Source organism: Podarcis melisellensis (genome assembly GCF_964234715.1).
Source record: "Podarcis melisellensis genome assembly, chromosome: 16".
NCBI classification, from domain to species: Eukaryota; Metazoa; Chordata; class Lepidosauria; order Squamata; family Lacertidae; genus Podarcis; species Podarcis melisellensis.
This window is the reverse complement of record NC_138533.1, coordinates 11218999-11233284: the sequence shown is the minus strand read 5'-3', so window position 1 is coordinate 11233284 and position 14286 is coordinate 11218999.

Below are 14286 nucleotides of genomic sequence, written 5' to 3'. Positions count from 1 at the left end.
GGAGGAGGAGGAGGAGGAGGAGGAGAAGAAGAAGAAGAAGAAGAAGAAGAAGAAGAAGAAGAAGAAGAAGAAGAAGAAGAAGCAGCAGCAGCAGCAGCAGCAGCAGCATGAACAACCTTACATCGAATCCGCACTACATGTTTACAGCACTGTCACGCCACTTCTAAACAGTCATGGCTTCCCCCAAAGGATCATGGGAAGTGCTGTATGTTAAGGGAGCTGGTTGCAGACCCCGTCCCACCAGAACTACAATCCCCAGAGTGGTTTAACAGTGGATCACCCTTCCCTGGGAACTCTGGGAAGTCAGCTCTGCGAGTGGCTGCGCATATGGAACTGTGAGTGGTAGATGTTCAAGACCCAGTTAGTGCAGAACTCAAATTCGTGAATTTGTGTGATGAGGGGCAGCCTGCTTCCGAATTCTGTTGCTGGACCACAGAGGAGGGAGGGATTTTTTTCCTACCCCCCCCCACGGTTCTTGGGCTTCTCGGAAGCACCTGTGGCTGGGTCACTTGGAGACTAAATGGACCCAGCAGATCAGCCTTAAATCAGCCTTCGCCAAACTAGTGCCCTTCAGATGTTTCGGACTGCAACTTGGGATGGGCAAATTTCAGGGTCTCTCGGTTTCTTGTTTTCCCACTCTCAAGTTCAGCTCTACACATTTTCACATCAGCTTGCAATTCATTGGTTTGGCTTTAAAAAACACCAAGTCCCATTGAAAATCGCCAGCAGTGCCGTACGAATCTCTCTCCTCTTCCCCCCCTTCTTTTTTTTATTTTGCAAAGCGACTTCCGCCAATGCAATGCATTTTAGTACATTATGTTTTCTAACAAGTATGCATTTTAATATGCACTTCAGCCTAATATATGCCCCTTTTTGTGTGCACAAGCTGCCGGGCTGAGCAATTTGCAGTGCAAAGTTCAGTGTCACGGACTGGATGAATGCAGAGGTGCGGTGGGAGGGAACCCCTGGGGAAAGAAGGCTCAGAGGCAGGGGCCTGGTGGTGGGACAACAATGAGTGGTCGGAGGGAGAAGAGGGAGCAGACTGGGAGTAGGGCAGGCATTGGAAGCTGAAGAGGCAACAGGGTTTAGTGAGCAGGAAGCAGCTGGGGCAGAGGGCAGTCCAGAATCAGAGGCTGAAGCGGAGGCTGGAGAGGAGCGTGGGCCAGGAGACAGAGATGAGGCAGGCTGCCAAAGCAGCCAGGGAGTCTCCCCTTCTAGTGGTTTCCAGAACATGCAGAGAAATGAAAGGATCAGATTGGTTGTGTGCAGACGCAGTCTCTGATTGCTTGGGGAAAACCCTGGAGAGGACTTAGGCAACTTCAGTCCTTGCCATTGCCTCATTGGGACAAGACCTACTGGAAGGAGTTCCTGGAATCCCTAGGCCTGTGCTGTTTGGGTTTCTTTGAATAAACAGTTACAATAAGGTAAAGGGACCCCTGACCGTTAGGTCCAGTCGTGACCGACTCTGGGGTTGCGGCGCTCATCTCGCTTTATTGGCCGAGGGAGCCGACGTACAGCTTCCGGGTCATGTGGCCAGCATGACTAAGCCGCTTCTGGCGAACCAGAGCAGCGCACGGAAATGTCGTTTACCTTCCTGCAAGAGCGGTACCTATTTATCTACTTGCACTTTGACGTGCTTTTGAACTGCTAGGTTGGCAGGAGCAGGGACTGAGCAACGGGAGCTCACCTCGTCGTGGGGATTCGAACCGCCGACCTTCTGATCGGCAAGTCCTAGGTTCTGTGGTTTAACCCACAGCGCCACCCTTATACCCCACCTATCTGGCTGGGTTTCCCCAGTTAACTTCACTGGCACTGGAGCTTGTTTAACCTCCTGACATGCGGGAAAGCGCAGATTTCGAAGAACAGCCGTGTTTTGGTTTGCAACTTTCAGAAAGTGTCAGACAGGTCTGGGTTTAAATGCAAGTTGCATCGAATGCCTTCCCCATCTGTAACTATAATTCCCATCAGCCCCTGCTAACTGTAGTTGAAAATGCCTGAAGGGCGTCGGGTTGGCGCAGGCGGACTGAAATCATGATCTTGCCCAGGTTTTGGGTCCCTCTCCAAGTATCAGGAAGCAAACACAGGGCTGTTTTGGGCTTCCTTCTTCTGCTCCTCTGGAAAGGCTCCCTCTTTCTCACTCGGGGCGCATGCTTCAGATCTGATGGGGACAGAGCAGTGCAGATCTACACGTCCTTCTCCGATTGCAGCCTACCCAGCTGGCATGCATCAGCAGCTTCAATTATACTCCCACTGGTGAACTCGCAGCAATGCACTCACACCCCCATATAGGCAGGCCCTGCTCATACGCTCAGAGACACAGAGAGAGAGATAGAGGCTGGCTCTGAAATTTATGGGGAGACCACACTTGGAAAACCACGTGCCGTTCTGGTCACCTCGTCCCTAAAAGGGTACGTATCACAGAGCTGGAAAAGGTTCGGAAAAGGATGGAGCAATTCACTGATGGGGAAAGCAATGCTCCCTAATGGAGCAATTCTCTAGTGGGGAAAGGTTTCAACATTTGGGCTTTTTCAGTATGGAAGGGGGAAAGACACATACAGTCATACCTCAGGTTGCGAACGTGATCCGTGCGGGAGACACTTTCGCAACCCAAAGCGCTGCGTCTGTGCACGCACGCATGTGACGCGATTCGGCACTTCTGTGCATGTGCATGACATCATTTTGTGCTTCTGCGCATGTGCTGAAACCAGGAAGTAACCCGTTCCAGGTTTGGCATGGTCCGCAACCCAAAAACACGCAACCCGCAGAGTTAGTAACCCGAGGTTTAACTGTAAAAGCAAAAGAAGAGCCTGGCTGCTGGATCAGGCCAAAGGCACGTCCAGTCAAGAATCCTGTTCTCATAGTTGCCAGGCAGATGCCTCAATGGGAATCATAGAATTGTATAGTTGGGAAGGAACCGAGGTTTCATCTAGTCCAACCCCTTGCAATAGATAGATAGATAGATAGATAGATAGATAGCTAGATAGATAGATAGATATAGATAGATAGATAGATGATATATATAGATATATACAGTGGTACCTCAGGTTACAGACTCCGCATACCCAGAAATAGTACCTCAGGTTAAGAACTTTGCTTCGGGATGAGAACTGAAATCGTGTTCCAGCAGCGCGGTGGCAGCAGGAGGCGCCATTAGCTAAAGTGGTGCTTCAGGTTAAGAACCGTTTCAGGTTAAGAACGGACCTCCAGAATGAATTAAGTACTTAACCCGAGGTACTACTGTATAGATAGATACAGATATATATATAGATATATGGGGAAAGTGGAGAGAGAAACATTTTTGTCCCTGTCTCTTGACACAAGAACACGGGGACATGCAATGAAGCAAAACACAGGAAGGTTCAGGACAGTCAAAACAAAATTCTTCTTCACACAGTGTGTAGTTAAAAGAGTGGAATTATAGAATCGGAAGGGACCCTGAGGGTCATCCAGTCCAACCCCTTGCAATGCAGGAATCTTTTGCCCAACGTGGGGCTCAAACCCACAACCCCCAGATTAAGAGTCTCTTGCTCTACCAACGGCGTCATCCCAGTTCTATTAAATAAGACCAATAAATGCTGGAAATGCAGGGAAAAAGAGCGATCCTTCTTCCATATGTGGTGGGACTGCAGAAAGATCAAAGGTTTTTGGGAAAGTGTATATAATGAAATGAAGAGTATATTAAGATACAGCTTTGGGAAAAAGCCGGAGGCTTTTCTGTTAGGCCTAGCAGGAAGTGATATAAAGAACAATGATAGTAAATTCTTTCAATATGCAACAACGGCCGCAAGGGTCCTCTTGGCCCAAAATTGGAAACAACAGAACATACCGACGCTTGAGGAATGGAGAGGAAAACTACTAGAATACGCGGAGATGGATAGATTGACGGGAAAAATTAGATATTTAAAAGACCAAAGGTTCATTGAGGATTGGGGGAAATTCGTGGAATATCTGGAAAATATAAGTGAAGGTCAGATAACGCTAGTTGGGTTTAAAAGAGCTCTGTGAAAAGGCTGGAATATTGTCTAAAGAGAAAAAGAAGGAAAGAGAAAACAATGTCAATATAAGCCAGGATTTGTGTGAATTTACTAAATTAAGGTATGGAAGATTTGAGGGGAAGCTGAAGGAAGTCTTATAGAAAGAAATTTGTGATAACAAGGTGTAAATTGCTGTTCTTTTTTGTTTGTTATGATTTAAAACAATAAAAATTATGTATATATATATAAAAAAAATAAGACCAAGCATGCCAAGTTGGGACCCACATATGGGGGGGGGGGCTGCTGCATGTGCATGACATGACACATGCGACGCCCTGCCCCCATAGGGCCACGTGTGTTGGAATGAGTGGTTGCCTGCTGGGACACACTGGCAATCGTGTAGGGCGGCTTAGAGTGCGAAAATCACCCTCCAAGCCTCCCACCTGGTGCGCTGGTGCTCACCTAGGGCAGCGGGGACAGTAGCCCCACCCCAATATTGGAGGGGGTGGTACACCCTGCTTCAAAATATTGAGGGGGCTGTGACCCCTTGTGCCCCATATACCTGGCACTGCTGAAGAAGACCATAAGAGTTATATATGCTTCAGGTTACAGACTCCGCTAACCCAGAAATAGTACCTCAGGTTAAGAACTTGGCTTCAGGATGAGAACAGAAATCGTACTCCGGTGGCGGGGCGGCAGCAGGAGGCCCCATGAACTAAAGTGGTGCTTCAGGTTAAGAACAGTTTCAGGTTAAGAACGGACCTCTGGAACAAATTAAGTTCTTAACCTGAGGTACCACTGTACCTGTTTCTGGGAATCGCAAATGGGCAGTGTTGCTATGCGTTCAGGCTTCCCGATTGTATCTGGTGGGCCACTGTGAGAATGCTGGACTAGATGGTGTTTTTGTGTGTGAGTGTGTGTGTGGGTGTGTGTGTGTGTGTGTGGCCCATCCACAGAATCCCTGTGGCCCATCAGAGCCTTTTAAACTTGCAAAGCAAAAGTTCACACCCAGTTGAAACATAAGTCATCTGTGCGGAGGCAATGCTTGCTCAGTTTAGCACCCTTTTTTCAGAAGCTGCAGATTTTCTCAAGCGACCAAGCCCTATTGCAGGATTCTTTGCAGAGGTTCCAGCAACTGTTAGGTCAGGGGTGGGGACGTCGGCAACCCTTGGGCTTTAAAATTTCAATAGCACCCTGTGCAATGCCAAAATTTGGCACTCCCCACCTCTTGTATTCCGTCGTCCCTCATTCTTGCCATGTCCCCTACGCGGCACCCTCTCAGCTCAGCACCAGTTGCGCTCCTCTAAATCCGCCTCTACTGGGGAACCTCAGGTCTGAGGGCCTGAATGTGGCCCTCCAAGGCTCCCTACCTGGCCCCCAGGACTCTCCCCAGACCACACCGCTTTCCAGCCCTGCTATGGCACCTTACTCAGGCGCTTTGGTGGCCTGGTTGAAATGTGTCCTCAAACTCTGATCATGCCTTTTGCACTAGGCAGTCTAAGAGAAATTGGGGAGGAGTAATCTGCCTCTTGCTCACCTATTTGTCAAGACAAGAGATCCACAGATCCGTGTGTGCATGTTCTGCAACGTTGCAGTCTCGTGCAGCATTGAACAAGGAAGTAAGAGCCAGCATCTTGAGAGTCGTCTTTAAAAGGAAACAAGTTTCTAGTCCTTAAGATAAGGCCCTGAAAGTGTGTAGCTTGTGCCGGGCGGAAGGTTAGGCACCCAGATGGTGTGGGGAAATGCTGAGCAGGATTACCACCAGCACCATCTGGAATTGCTCTTTGGTCACAATGACAGAACCGTACATTTAAAGTATGTCGCTTCCCCCAGAGAATCCTGGGAATTGTAGTTTATCCCTTACGGAGCTACAAAGCCAGCAACCTTAGATATAGTGGGGCAGCTGTGGTTAGGATGGATGAACAACAATGTGGGAATACTGCCCCCTGTTGGCTGTAGGCTGCATATCTCTCTCTCTCTCTCTCTCTCTCTCTCTCTCTCTCTCTCTCTCTCTCTCTCTCTCTCTCTCTCTCTCTCTCTCTCCCTAAACCACCAATATTTGGGGCATAGCTTAGTGGTAGAGCAAAAAAGGCCCCCACAATAATAATAATAGCAATTTATTATTTAGAGCCCACCCATCTGGCTGGGTTTCCCCAAGCCACTCTGGGTGGCTCCCAACTGAATGTTAAAAACACAATTCAGCATTAAACATTAAAAACTTCCCTAAACAGGGCTGCCTTTAGATTTCATTTAAAAGTAAGAGAGTTGCTTATTGCCTTGACATCTGATGGGAGGGCGTTCCACAGGGCAGGAGCCACTACCGAGAAGGCCCTCAATTCACAGCATCTCCTGGCAGGGCTGGGAGAGACGTGGATCCCTGAAGAGCTGCTGCCAGCCAGTGTTGGCTATTCTGAGCTGGATGAACTAGTGGTCTGACTTAGCATCTAGTCTGAGATTTTGGGGGTCAGGGAGCGTTATATGGGTGATACATGAACCAAGAGAGACTTTCGTAACCTTGGTGGATTCACGCAAACTTCCCCTTGATGTAGGTGCCAACTCTATGGGGCTGAGGACACCTCAGCCTCCCCACCCCCAAAGTAAGCTGGGGCTGAGCCCCTCCCCCAGTCTTGAGGGGCTGGGCCTCGCCAGCCTCCCTGCATTGGTGGCAAGCAATGTTGGGCCTGGCAACTCTCCCCATTTGTGATTCTGAGGCAGATAAGGAAGAATGTAGCCCTCGTGGCTGCTAGCCGTGGACAGTCTTGTCCTCTGTTAATTCCTCCAATCCTCTTTTAAAGACATTTATGGTCACACCCAGGGACGCGGGTGGCGCTGTGGGTTAAACCACAGAGCCTAGGACTTGCCGATCAGAAGGTCGGCGGTTCAAATACCCGCGACGGGGTGAGCTCCTGTTGCTCGGTCCCTGCACCTGCCAACCTAGCAGTTTGAAAGCACCTCAAAGTGCAAGTAGATAAATAGGTACCACTCTGGCGGGAAGGTAAACGGCGTTTCTGTGCGCTGCTCTGGTTCGCCAGAAGTGACTTAGTCATGCTGGCCACATGACCCGGAAGCTGTACGCCAGCTCCCTCGGTCAATAAAGCGAGATGAGCGTCGCAACCCCAGAGTTGGTCACAACTGGACCTAATGGTCAGAGGTCCCTTTACCTTTATCTATGGTCATATCCACACCATACAGTGTAGCTCTCTGAGGGGCAAACTACACTTCCCATAATTCATTGGGGGAGCCATGACTGTTAAAGTGGACTAGATGTGTTTTAAATATATGGTGTGGATGTGGCCCAAGTCGGTGGCCGTCTCTACCTCTTGTGGGAGCAAATTCTGCGGTTTAACTAGGCGCTGCGTAAATAAAGTTCTTTTTTCTGTCCTGAATCTTCAAACATTCAGTTTTATTGGCAGGCCCCAAGTTCTAGTGTTATGTATCCAATTTCCCCCCTCCCTCCCCTCTTTTTACCTGCTGAAGTATTTCCAGTGTGGTACCAAACTTAACACCATATCCGAATCATGCTGCAGAGGTAGAAAACCTGGAAAAGGAGAACGGTGCCTCCAAGGTGACAAGGGAGGCAGAGATTTACAGGGAGAGATCTCTCTTTTTCTCTCCCCTCAATTGGAAGGAAGAAGAGAATGGATTGAAGCCCCAGGGGATAAAAATCTGAGCAAAACAGCGTCAGCCTGAGGGAGGGAAACGTCCCCTCAGGGATGGAGGAACAAATCCATCAATTTTGGTTTCTCTCAGGTGCAGACACATTCATGACACTAGCCGCAATCCATATCTAGCTGGTCATTTCAGAGGAAATACTTCATTTTGATGCGTTTCCCACCAAAGAAGCTGCAATCCAAACTGAGAAACAGGGTGACCCAGCTGCATTTTAAGCTGGTAATGTGCCTCAGTTTCTAATTTTTCCAGTCTTTATTTCAAGTCTCCATATATTCACAATAACACACACCAAACACATTTAAAGGCCATGGAATATTACCGTAATCAGCCAAAGAGGAGCTGGCACCTAAAGATGCAGTGGCGTGAGGTCAGTGGACTAGGGGGCTAGGCTAGTCCCCTAAATGTTCCCAGTAAACTAGAGTATTAAAGTATTAAAGTCTAGCACCTCCTCCCCAAAGCTAGGGGAGCTTCTGTCTGGTTTAGGGAAACATGATGCTCACGTGAGTGACGTCCCAACGTCCCCACGCCCCGCAATCACCCTCACAAACTGGTGCCTCTAGCCCTAACTGTTCCCCTGCAAATATTTCACTGCACACCACTGTAAAGATGTATAATGAAGGTTTCAGTCGAACCTCCCTGAGGAGAGCAATTCCACAAATGGGGGGCCACCACAGAAAAGGCCCGTTCTCGTGTTGCCACCCTCCAGACCTCAGGTGGAGGAGGCACATGAAGAAGGGCCTCAGAGGAAGATCGTAGGATCTTGGTCAGCTCATTTGGGGAGAGGTGGTCCTTGAGATATTGTAGTCCTGAGTCATTTAAGGCTTTATGGGTCAAAAACAGCACATTGAACTTAATAACTTAATTCGTTCCAGAGGTCTGTTCTTAACCTGAAACTGTTCTTATTTTCATAGGAGAAATGTTGGAGGGTATGGAGTTATGCGACCTGTGAGCCAAGAAGATAAGTAACTATATAATCTTTAGAAGACATCTGAAGGCAGGGAAGTTTTTGAATGCTTAATGTTTTGTTATGTTTTTATATACAATGGTACCTCGGGTTAAGAACTTAATTCATTCCTGAGGTCCATTCTTAACCTGAAACCGTTCTTAACCCGAGGTACCATTTTAGCTAATGGGGCCTCCTGCTGCTGCCATGCGGCCGCACAATTTCTGTTCTTTCTCATCCTGAGGTAAAGTTCTTAACCTGAGGTACTACTTCCACGTTACAGGAGTTTGTAACCTGAAGCATTTGTAACCCGAGATACCACTGTAGTTGGGATCAGTGGCGTAGCGTGGGGGGTGCAGGGGGGGCCGGCCGCACCGGGCGCAACATGTGGGGGTTAGGGTTAGGGGGCGCAAATCCACGGGTTAGGGGGTGCAAATTACTTGCCTTGCCCCGGGTGCTGACAACCCACGCTACGCCACTGGTTGGGATAGCCCTGTCTAGATGAGGGCACAGCTGGGCCACCTGAACCTCAAGTGACAGCAAAGGATCCAGAAGCACCTGCTCCTTCAGAGAGAGCCTAACCCCACCAAGAGCAGGCAACCTCCCATTCATCTTCCTCCCCCCACTCTGGCCCCATCCTAAGCAAGAGTCAGGTGTCAACTGTCCAGTTTCCGCCTGTGTCTTGCCGGACCTGAACCAGTCCGGTCTCATTCCCAGCTTGTTATGGGAGGCATTTCCTGGCAAGTGGGCCCTGGAGCAGAACTGTGGAGGGACGCTGGCTGCACCTGTGATCCCCGGAGGCATGGGACCGACAGCTCCGTAGGCTGACCGCCACCAGGCTGAGAACCCAGCAGAGGTTTGGCCTTCCTGGAGCGGACAAGGCCCACAACCATTAAGGGAGGGGGCAGGCGGGCAGCAACCCCACCCCACCGACAGGAGCAGTAAGGGATCTGGGACGAAGCGTTGCTCAGGCTTCAGTGCGACAGGTAAGTGCGTCACCTTGCCAAAGAATGTGTAGTTTTCATAAGATTACTGGCTGCGGGAAGGGGGGGGACTTCTGTGCCTTTAGCAGGTAGAATGATCGCAGCAACAGGCAAAGGGGCATGTCCCACAGGGGTGTGTGGCCCTCTGGTCCTCTCTATTGGCCCCTCATGCTCTTTGTTTGTCTAGGTGGAGGATGAAGAGGGTGTGCACGTCGAGAAATTAGCACCCCGTGCAAAGGTAAACACCACATTCGTTGCTCCACCCACTTCCCCCCAATGGCCCCGCCCATCTCTGGCCTGCAGCCCTCCAGGAGTGGTCCAGGAAGGAAGGTGGGCTGAAGGCACCAGTGACTTCAGGGCTGAGGGCATGGGACTTCCTGGAGATGAGCCAGCCCTGCCTCCCATCATTCAGCCCCGGACACTGAGGTCCAGCTCCGAGGGCCTTCTGACGGTTCCCTCACTGCGAGAAGTGAGGTTGCAGGGAACCAGGCAGAGGGCCTTCTCGGTTGTGGCACCCACCCTGTGGAACGCCCTCCCTTCAGATGTCAAGGAAATAAACAACTACACGACTTTTAGAAGACATCTGAAGGCAACCCTCTCTAGGGAAGTTTTTCATGTTTGATGTTTTATCGTGTTTTTAATATTCTGTTGGGAGCCGCTCAGAGTGACTGAGGAAACCCAGCCAGATGGACAGGATATAAATGTTGTTGTTGTTGTTGTTGTTGTTGTTGTTGTTGTTGTTGTTGTTGTTACAGTCATACCTCGGGTTAAATACGCTCCTCGGCAACCCAGAAGTAACGGAGCACCGGGTTTTGCTGCTTGCGCAGACACTCAAAATGACGTCACGCGCATGCGCAGAAGTGGCAAAAAGCGATGTGTGTGTGCGCAGACGCGCCTTCACTAGTTACGTTTACCTCTAGATGCAAACGGGGCTCTGGAACAGTTCCCGTTCATATCTAGAGGTACCACTGTATTGTTATTGTTATTGAACGCAAGCATGTGCTCTGCCACTGAGTTCGGACCATGGAGAATAAGAGTGGGTGTGGGTGTGTTGCTCAGCGAATTTGCAGAACCCTTTCTGATTTTGCCACCTCTCTCTATCTGACACTGCTCCTGTGCCAACCGCATCCCAGGGGTCTGTGGCTGTGGAGGGAGGAGAGGGCAGGGTGGGTGGGAAGCTGGGATGTGATGGAGCTGTCATGGGAAAATGAAGACATCCTGTTCAAATATAATTATCCTCTCCGCCTCAACCACCACCGGCGAGATGGGGGTGGGTGGGGAGGGTGTGCGGCGGAGAGACGGCGGTGGGAAGAATGGATCGGCCTGGCTTGCCTCAGTGCAGATTAATCAAGCTCTTCAAAGTTTCATTAGCAGGAAATTGGTCTTCATTGCCGGGGGATTGGGGGATTAATCAGACGCTGGGGAATGAAAGGATGGGATCTGGTTCATTTTTCGTTCTGCCCTGCTCCTCTCCTTTCTCCTCTCAGGATTGGCACCTCTTTAATTAGCCTTTAGCCGGAATTTTGCGGGTGAACCTTTGCATTGGCCTGGAGAGGAAGGTTAAAATTGGCAGTGGGGTGGGGTAGGGACATTGCAGTGGTACCTCGGGCTACATACGCTTCAGGTTACAGACTCTGCTAACCTAGAAATAGTGCTTCAGGTTAAGAACTTTGCTTCAGGATAAGAACAGAAATTGGGCTCCGGCGGCGTGGCGGCAGCAGGAGGCCCCATTAGCTAAAGTGGTGCTTCAGGTTAAGAATAGATTCAGGTTAAGTATGGACCTCCGGAACAAATTACTGTATTTTTCACTCTATAAGACGCACCAGACCATAAGGCGCACCTAGTTTTTGGAGGAGGAAAACAAGAAAAAAAAAATATTTTGAATCTCAGAAGCCAGAACAGCAAGAGGGATCGCTGCTTTTGCTGCGCAGCAATCCCTCTTGCTGTTCTGGCTTCTGGGATAGCTGCGCAGCCTGCATTCGTTCCATAAGATGCACACACATTTCCCCTTAGGAGGGGAAAAGTGAGTCTTATAGAGCATTAAAATACGGTAAGTACTTAGCCCGAGGTACCACTGTATCTGGCAAGTGTCTGCGTGTCAGGCAGTTGACTAAAGGCAGAGGAGCAGGCCCAGGGAGAAAAAGTGGCAACCCTGAGGAGGCAGGTGCTGGCTGGGAAAATGTGCCTGGCCCAGGAAGAATGGAGAGCTGGCCGTGGGGAAAGGAAATCCACCATGGGGATGAGAACAGATTTTGAGGCCTACGGACCAGCCTTAAGGAGCCTCTTTCAGCCTGAGGGCCACATTTCCTTCTGGGTAACTTTCTAGGGACCGAATGCCAGTGCTGGGCAGGGCCAGAAGCAAAAGTAGGTGGAGCAAAAAATGTAAATATTGCCTTTATACAGGCAAAGGCTTCACTTTCTGAGTTTTTGCCTGATGTGCATCTATTAAGTGCTGTTGCTTAAACCAGCTCAGATGCCAGATTGAAATGCTCACCCCTTAATCCCATAAATCGTGAGGTCTGTTTTGTAATGAATAAAAATATGCACTGCACACATTCAGACACGTGTTCTGCTCCTGATTCCTGAGAAGGCGCCACCATAAGCAGGACACTTCAAAGCACACTTTGAGCCAGCGCAAGGTGTAAAACAGCTGGTTGTGCATTGCCTAGCTCATGCGCATGGATTGAGGTGCATGTGCAATAGAGGCAAGAGGCATTATTTTACTTCTAGAAACCCAGGGTTGGGGGTACAGTGGAACCTTGAAGGATGGCAATGAGAGCAATATACAGTGGTACCTCAGGTTACATACGCTTCAGGTTACAAACTTGCCGATCAGAAGGTCAGCGGTTCGAATCCCTGCGACGGGGTGAGCTCCCGTTGCTCGGTCCCTGCTCCTGCCAACCTAGCAGTTCAAAAGCACGTCAAAGTGCAAGTAGATAAATAGGTACCACTCCGGCGGGAAGGTAAATGGCGTTTTCATGAGCTGCTCTTGTTCGCCAGAAGCAGCTTAGTCATGCTGGCCACATGACCCGGAAGCTGTCTGCGGACAAACGGCGGCTCCCCCCGCCAATAAAGCGAGATGAGCGCCGCAACCCCAGAGTTGTCTGCGACTGGACCTAATGGTCAGGGGTCCCTTTACCTTTACAGATAAATAAAGGGAGATAGGAGCATATTTCCTGACAACCCACTATAGCATGGATTGGGAAGCTGTGACCTTCCAGATGTTGCCAGACTATACCTCCCATTATCCCTGTCCACTGGCCTTGTTGGCTGTGGTGGTTGGGAACTGGAGTCAAAGCACGTTATTGAACTGCAGCTCCCATCACCCTGAACGTTGGCTGGGGCCGGTGGGAGTGGGGTGTTCAACAGGATCTGAAGAGCCACAGTTTCCCCATTGCTCCAGAATCACAGAATTGGAAGGGACCTTAAAGGTCATCTATTCCAACCTCCTACCCCCTGCTCAATACAGGAATCTTCTGCCTCTCCAAAAGAAATGAAAAGCCACAACCAGACCTCTCCATCCAAAATCCAAGCCTGGTCACACGTTCAACTCCAAGTCATCCAATCAGATCCATGCAGTTGTGAACAGATGTTTGTCAATCTGAACTGGTTTATGTCAGGGTTTCCCAAACGTGGGTCTCCAGCTGTTTTTGGACTACAGCTCCCATCATCCCTAGCTAGCAGGACTAGTGGTCAAAGGAACTGTAGTCCAAAAACGGCTGGAGGCGCCCGTTTGGGAAACCCTGGTTTATGGCGTAAGTTTGAAAGGTTGATATAACCTAATATAACAAGAGATACTTCATCTTGACCTTTGGTGATGCTGGTACCAGTCTGATCCCAGCCTCTTGTCTCCCGAAAGGCATTTGGGGATATCTTGAGTTCCTCACACCTTGCAGAAAGGTCAGCACATGCAAATTGAGTTGCCTGAGTACAGTCTATTCAGCCCTTGAATGGAGACCATCAAGATAATGTTAGGATAATCTGAAGGGAAAGAGGAGTCGAAAGATAACCAGTTCAGTCACAGCCCACTAGGATGGGAGTCTTTCAAACTCTTAATTTGCAAGATGAGCGAGGTGAGAAACTCGGGCGGGGGGGGGGGGGGGACAATGGAAATTACAGGAATTGCTCATCTTCCCCAGGAAGGAAAGCACATAAAGGAACCCTAAAAATGGTAGTCAGTGGCTCTCATACCTCCAAGGAAGACCATCACTCAGCGCCCACAAGGAATGAACTGAACACACACACTTAAGGACAGGTATACTCCTCTCTCCCCCTGCCCCATTTTCTTACCTTACTATCAATGTGGGTTGTGCCAGAGGAGGGGGAGGCAAGCACCCCCCCCCAACAAGAAGCTCACCCCCAACTCCTTCCCCCACTGCTGAGCTCCTGCCAGTAACATAAATTGATATTTTCCCCTTTCACAGAGCTTAACATGTGGGACACAACTCTCCCTACTAGAGATAAACTTTGCCTCTTCTCTTCCCACTCACACTAGATTTCCCCCCTGCTGCCACCACTGCACATCAGGCAGGGCTCCAGTACATGTGTAGCAGCTGTGTGACAGGCCGAACTCCAACAGATGCAGCTACAAAAGCAAGACAGGAGTGGAGCCGGCGGTGCCAGGACCCTGTTTAGAGCACCCACCCACTGACCCCATTTATGATTCCACCCAGCCCTCATTTTTGCTCCCTCTCTTTTCGTATTGGCTCCTAAC